Consider the following 7,463-nt stretch of genomic DNA (forward strand, 5'->3'; position numbering starts at 1 on the left):
ATAAACTAAAGCAAATTTGTTGTAGAGCTACTGAGAAATTCTTCATCTCAGCATACAGGGACTTTCGTGAAATTCAACCAAATATTAATTAGCCATATAGCCCGGCAGCTTAAGCTTTATACACAAACGCTGATACTCGTGTTTACTGAGGATAACAATAATTATCCTGTCCATCATAAGGACTCCAAGACAGATCTCTAACGATAAACATCAAGTATAAAGTTTCCTTATACAAAAGACCAACCCTCCACCCCTCTCATGATATATGCTTATGATATCCTTCTTGATATCTTTCGCTAAAGGATCTGCCACAAACGCGCTATAGGTCCTGCGAGACATCTTTAGGAGAATTAAATTTTATTTCAACAGATTAACTTGCCAAAGTTGTCAAAATTCTAACTGTAGCGACAATATTAAAACCGGCGATTGTGACGCTAAAGCAGAAACAGCCTGAAGGTTCGTGTTGCAGTTTTCTAAACGGGTTCCGCAAAACAGTTTAAAAAAATATGTGTATGTATTTATCAAAAAAGTTATTTCAGTATGTGTTAATTTGTATGATTTACCAGTTAATTTATTAATAAGAAGACAATTATAATTTTAATTTTACAAATATCAAACAAGAGATAAAATAAATAAAACGATATCATGAAATAAACATACTGACAAGAAGGTGGAACGATTAACTATACAGATCCTCAATTTTCTATCTGTTACAGTAAAGTTTATGTATCTTTACCCGTGCATCAATAATATATGGCAAGATAAAACACATACTTTGTATCTAGCATCATTATTGTCTTCCACTTAAGAAACTAAAGACAGACCAGCTACTAACTGCTATTAAGTAAAGAGACAATTTATTTTTATGGACGCTCTAGACTCAGTACATCGAAAAGAGATAGGTACAAAAATGACGCTTGGGGACGTTTTCATATTTTAAGTACAATTTGTGACGTTTCTAGTTTGTTTACTTTTGGCTGTCAGTTTATTGGATTTTTTACTAATTTTTTGTTCTGTTTTTGCGTTTAGAAGTTTTTTATATTACACAGTTATTTCTACAACTAATTTTATAGTTTGAAATTTTATGGTAAGTGTATTTAACTTGGCTATGAATTTACATACAAAGGTAAGCTTATTAAGGAATAGTTTTGTTTAAGTTTCTACAAAAGTGAAAGAAATGACTAAAAGAAAATATTTTATTAATTTTTTTTAGATTCTGCCTGAAAAAACTCTCACATCACAAGCACAAGAACCCGTTTTAAATTAAATCAAGTATTAAATTAGAAAAAAGGAATTAGTGACCGTTGGATTCGTTGTCATCTGTTCTAGAGGTACCAAACGTACAATTTTCAAATGTGGATTATTGCATTATTATAAAGCTTTAACGATGACAGGCATATATATTATTATTATTATTCCAGATTTAGCCATACGGCTCACACTCCCTCTAAGGGGAAAATTCACTCATCCCAGATACCTACGGTATCAAAAGGATTGAGCTCTGGTGGGACTCTTTCCATGTTATCGAGTCCTAGGTGACTTGGTATGTCGGTGTATCTCCCAAAAATTTTCGTACGCATCTGGGCGTCGAAAGTAACACAGCTTTCTGCATAATCTTATATAGATGTTCATTTAGACCCAGCTTTTTTATGTTTTCTAGGAGGCTCTTCGGGATGACTCCAGTGGTAGAAAGAATAATAGGTATCGTCTGGGTACTTTCCATTCTCCATTGTCTCCTGATTTGTATTTCTAGATCTCTGTACTTGGCGATCTTTTCGTTGTATTTAACACGTAAATTATTGGTGTTGGGTATCGCCACATCAATAAGTGTTGTTTGCCTAGTAATTTTATTAACTAGTATGAGATCGGGTCTATTATGGGCCACTGGTTGGTCTGTAAGCACAGTGCGGTCCCAGTATAGCTTGTAGTTGTCATTTTCAAGCATTCTATCAGGGACGTATTGATAATAAGGAAGATGGTCGGTGTGGAGAAGTCCCAGTTTGTCAGCTAGTTCTTGGTGGATAATCTTTCCTACTGAGTCATGACGTTCTTTATAATCGGTACCGACAAATGCCTGGCAGCCACCAGTAAGATGTTGGATGGTTTCTTGGACTTGGCATCCATATCGGCATTTGTCATTTTGGACTTGAGGATCTTTAACAATATATTTCAGGTAATTTTTAGTTGGAATAACCTGATCCTGAATGGCAAGTAGGAAACCCTCAGTCTCGGGAAACATCTTTCCTGATGTCAACCAATAGTTCGACGCTGTATTGTCGACATATTCTTGGCTGATTTCATTAAGATGTCGCCCATGCAGAGGTTTACTCATCCAGGTGCGCATTTTGTCTTGCTAAGTCAGGTGGTTTATGCGCATTTCTTGTTCCCTCAGTTTAAGCGGCGTCGTATCATCTACTGCGCAAATTGCTCGATGTAAAGTAGATGTCTCAGCCTGTACCTGAAAATAAGTTCTTAAATTAGCAATTTGTTTATCCAATTGCTCACCTATATCCATAAGTCCTCTTCCCCCTTGATACCGCGGTAATGTTGTTCTCTCTACTGCACTGCGTGGATGATGTTTTTGCGCCTTTGTGAGAAGTGTTCTTACTTTCCGCTGAAGACCCTCTATATCCGTTTTTGACCACTTTATAATACCAAATGAGTAGCTCAGCGCGGAACAGGCGTACGTATTTAATGCCTTAAACAAATTTTTACTATTAAGATATGACCGATTTAGTTGTCTTACTCTTCGCACGAACTCCGAAGTTAGTTCAGTTTTCATTTGTTTATGGTCAATTTTCCGCGCTTGTTTTACTCCGAGATATTTGTACATATCATTTTCACCCATTGCCTCGATGTTTTGGCCATCTTGCATATCGAAACCTCTGGGCTGAACCTTTCCTCTGACTATATTTAGTATACGGCACTTGTCTAGTCCAAAATTCATACTGATATCATTTGAGAAATTTTCTACAGTTTTTAGCATCTCATCTAGGTGGTTTCGAGTGGAAGCCATTAATTTTAAATCATCCATATACAACAGATGATTAAGCTTCGCTACAACAGTGTTGTTATTTTTGATGCTAAAACCTGAGTCAGTAGAGTTCAGCAGCTGAGATAGTGGGTTCATTGCTAGGCAAAACCAAAGTGGACTCAACGAGCCCCCCTGGAAAAGCCCCCGGTTAATGGGGATATCTTCAGTTTCGATATTAATTTCACCCGGTATTTGAAGGTGAATTTTAGTCTTCCACTCTGCCATTATATGCTTCAAAAAGGTCACGAGATTATCATCGACTTTATATATTTTCAATATATCTATAAGCCATTCATGCGGCACTGAATCAAAAGCCTTCTTGTAGTCAATGAAGGCAGTAAAAAGGTTTCTTTTTTTGGTGTATGCCTGGTTAGAAATGACTGAGTCGATAATAAGTTGTTCTTTGCAGCCCATGGAGCCCTTAGCGCATCCTTTCTGTTGAGGTTCTATGATATTGTTCAGAGCACAATGTTGGTAGATACGCCGGGCCACACAGGATGTGACCAATTTGTACAAAGTTGGAAGACAAGTAATTGGGCGGTACTTTGCTGGATCTTGGGTGTTACTTTGATCCTTCGGTATTAGATAAGTGGTTCCCTGAGTAAGAAATGATGGTATTTCCTGTGAATTAGAAATAATATTATTAATAAATGCTGTTAAAAGCTCATGCACACTCCAAAACTTCTTTAGCCAGAAGTTTTGAACTCCGTCTGGTCCAGGAGATTTCCAGTTATGAAGCTCTTTGATAATGTTCGAGACTTCTTCAGTGGTGAAAGGTTTATAAGGAAAATTACTGTAGTGTTGACAGTTGTTCGTCGTTTGTTCAATCCATCCAGCATTGTTGTTATGAGTAGCTGGCGTCGAAAGTTGGTTTCCCCAGAACTCATGAATTTCTTCTTGGCTTGGGTAGGATTTATTTACATTTTCTACGGTGGAATTTAGTTTTCTATAGAAAGCTTTCTCTGCATTCTCAAAAAGTATATTGTCGCATTTACGGTTGTTACTAACTTATTATTATTATTATTATTATTATTATTATTATTATTATTATTTATTTGCCAACTTTATTACACTACAACTTTTTTTTTTCAACTTCAATTAAAAATATTGATAATATTTTAACTTTGTTTTAGAGGATAGCATCTGCAGTTAAGTTGGCGAGAAAAACAGTGTACAATATACGAAAAAGAAAAAAAAATCCGGTTTTATCTTCTCCGGGAGAAGGCAGACCTCAGTTAAAAACGAAAACTACTGATTTACCTGAGGACAATAAAATGGCAATTCAAAACAATATAATATGTACCAGAATAATAAGTTAAGAAACTTTCTGTTTAAATTACGAGTAGGACCTAACATGTTATAGTAATAAAGGGTGATTCATTTAGAGGTACATTTTTCTACAAAAAACAAACAATAAAAAAAAATAAATTTTATTTGAAAATATTTATTATCATACAAAAGAACCATTCTTTAGAATTAATTCTTAAAGATAATTTCTTTTAAATATTGGCCATCACTACGATTACATTGGTTCATTCTGAAGTTTTAATTCTCGATAACTCGTTTCAGCATTTCGATTGGTATTTTACCAATGACTCGAGTAATATTAGCCTCCAATGCCTCAATCGTATCTGGTTTATTTATGTAGATTTTGGACTTTAGGTAGCCCCAAAAGAAAGAGTCTAGAGGTGAGATATCACAGGGTCTAGGCAGCCAATTCACTAGTTCAAAGCTTGAAATAATTGTCGCCAAGTGGCGCCATTTTGTTGGAACCAAATTTCGACGAAAACACAAGCTTCAATTTTAGTCCGTTCAATAGTCCGTTATCATGGCACGATAACGGTCTCCATTCATAGTAACATTCTGCCCGGCCTCTGTTTTAAAGAAATATGGACGGACCAACGATCCCACCAGCCCATAAACCACACCAAAGTTGTTTTTTAAGGGTGTTATGGCAACTCTTGAACCTCTTTGAAAACAAAATTTTTCTCGAAAACAGTGGATCTTCTGAAAGCTTGTCAAGAGCCCATCGACTGAAACGGTGACGACTCGAAAGGTCAGTTGGCTTCAGCTCTTGCACTAATTCAATTTTGTATGCTTTTAAATCAAGATCCTTACGTAAAATACACCAAGTTGTTGCATATGACAAACCAAGCTGTTAAGAACGGGGACGAATCGATTCTTCATTATTTTCGAGTATACTATCCGTTACGTTAATTTTCTTCAGTACGCGCTGAATGTGGTCTATTTGGTCGCGTGTTATCCAATAATAAAACTGGGTAACTTACTAATCGTAAAGCGAATTGTACGTTCGGTAGGCCGATTATGTGGACCATAAATTGCTCTAAGCGCACGAAACACATTCCTCACAGAACTCCCATTTTTAAAATACAACTTAATAATTTCTAGACCATCTTCTAAAAGTCTTTCCATCATGAAATGTCAAACAATACTGAGCAAAAGCGAAATTTGACAGTATTCATGCACGATCTCTAATCAAATTCCCACCAATAAGTACCTCTAAATGAATCACCTTTTCAATTAAAATAAATAACTTTTTAGTAAAACATTTAACCCGTGAGGCGTTGAACAATGAGCTTCAGGCTAAAGTTTTTGTTTCTACAAGTAAAACATCCTTGAGTAGATTATTAAAAGATTTGGGTTTAAAATTTACAAAAGGTGGTCATCGAATAGCTTTAATTGAAAGAACTCATATCGCAGCACAACGAGCGTGTTTCTTAGGTAAATACATGGAAAACAGAAATATTGGACGAAACGTGGATTTTTTCTTGGGGAAATAAAATGATGTCGTGGCAGGATAACAACAGCAGACTTGTACGTAAACCAGGTGGTTATAATGGAAAAATGTTTATTGTGGTTTATGCCGGTTCAACAAAAGGTTTTATTTTAGACGCCAGTTTGTTACTTGTTCCAAATCCATGACTGCAAATTATCACGGTGAAATAAATATTACAATATTTACTACATGGATAAGTACACAATTGCTTCCTAATTTAGAACACCCATTTTGATTGTCATCGACAACGTGCCTTACGATAGTGAAATCATGAATAAACAACCTTTTGCAAATGGTTAAACATTAATTAAAACCAGAATTTTGAAAATTGGAAGAGATAAATAGAGAAGAAATAAGAGTAGAAAATAAGTGTAACATTAATATCGAACCTGTAATAAGTAGCATGGGAGATAACAGTTCAGATTCTAAGGGGGATGAAAATGAAATATGAGAAACCAAAAAAATACGTTCAAAATCTTGCAACAATATTATTTGACCTTAATAGTGTTTTATTCTTTATAATTTTAGTATTACCTATGACATAAATACACTCTAAATAATATTGTATATTTATTTATATTTTTTATAAATTGTTTATTTATTATTGTTTTGAAGCTATTTTCTTGTGGCATTTTAAATTAATTACTATTTAAATGGGAATAAGCCACAATTAAAGGTTAAAATACGTTTATTGACGTTTCAATTTCCACTTCGGAAATCGTTCTCAAAAGAAATTTTGAGAACGATTTCCGAAGTGGAAATTGAAACGTCAATAAACGTATTTTAACCTTTAATTGTGGCTTATTCCCATGTTTATTTATTTGTTAATCCAAACTAATGATATTAAAAGAATTTATTAAGCTACTTCAAATGTGGCTGTAATTCTGCACCAAAATTCTAAAGTAAAATGGATTTTTATATGGAACCATGGACTCAACTGTATTTGTAAACATAAAGAAAAGAGTACGATAATGCAAAACATATTGAGAAAATGAAGCAGTAAAAAGCCAAACCTACCAAATTTTTGCAGTAGGATGGATCTCAATGAAACTTTTGCCATTCCATTTGTATGAGTGTCAGGAAATTTTGTAAACAAAAATGATATGGAAATGAAAATTGCATTATTGAACAAGAAAAAAGCATTCTTCGAAGTGATGAAAAATTATTCATTTTTATATCGGAAATAGCTGAAGGAATTGAATTCAATATTACTACTGAATACGGTTTTTCGGCTCACTGAATACGAATATCATGACGGCGATAGTCTTCGACGCACCTGTTGCCCAAGATTGGCCGTTCTCCTGAAGTTTTGTGAAAATTCGCCACAAAATCTCTGTGATACCTGTTGTCCAAGGTTGATCTGTCATGAAAAGTCGTCTTCTGAAGTTTATATGAGTTAGATACAAAGTCAGTCCAAACCTTTGGACTTGGTAAAATAAAAACCCGTCTTTACAGCTGGATTTTTTTAACGGTCAATTTTTTTTATGTCCCTATTTTATTTCGCAATTATAATATTTGTGTAGGATATATTTCACCACTAATGATTTTTTAGATAATGTTTGAAGTTACTTAATGCAGTCTTAATATAGAAAAACATTGCAATTTATTACGTCTGATTAAAAACAGAGACAG

General features: G+C 34.5%; 1 long non-coding RNA gene across 2 annotated transcripts; it reads left to right on the forward strand.

Moving 5' to 3' along the window:
* Positions 1–954: 954 nt before the first annotated feature.
* On the forward strand, positions 955–6,359 carry LOC140435516 (uncharacterized). 2 transcript variants are annotated; one of them, XR_011950169.1, is made up of 4 exons: positions 955–1,087; positions 1,214–1,331; positions 4,168–4,421; positions 5,597–6,359. It is a non-coding gene; the product is annotated as an uncharacterized lncRNA (long non-coding RNA). The 2 variants fall into 2 exon arrangements; XR_011950168.1 differs by having other exon boundaries at positions 4,168–6,359.
* Positions 6,360–7,463: the final 1,104 nt, after the last annotated feature.

This window comes from Diabrotica undecimpunctata, chromosome 3, assembly GCF_040954645.1.
Source record: "Diabrotica undecimpunctata isolate CICGRU chromosome 3, icDiaUnde3, whole genome shotgun sequence".
NCBI lineage: Eukaryota > Metazoa > Arthropoda > Insecta > Coleoptera > Chrysomelidae > Diabrotica > Diabrotica undecimpunctata.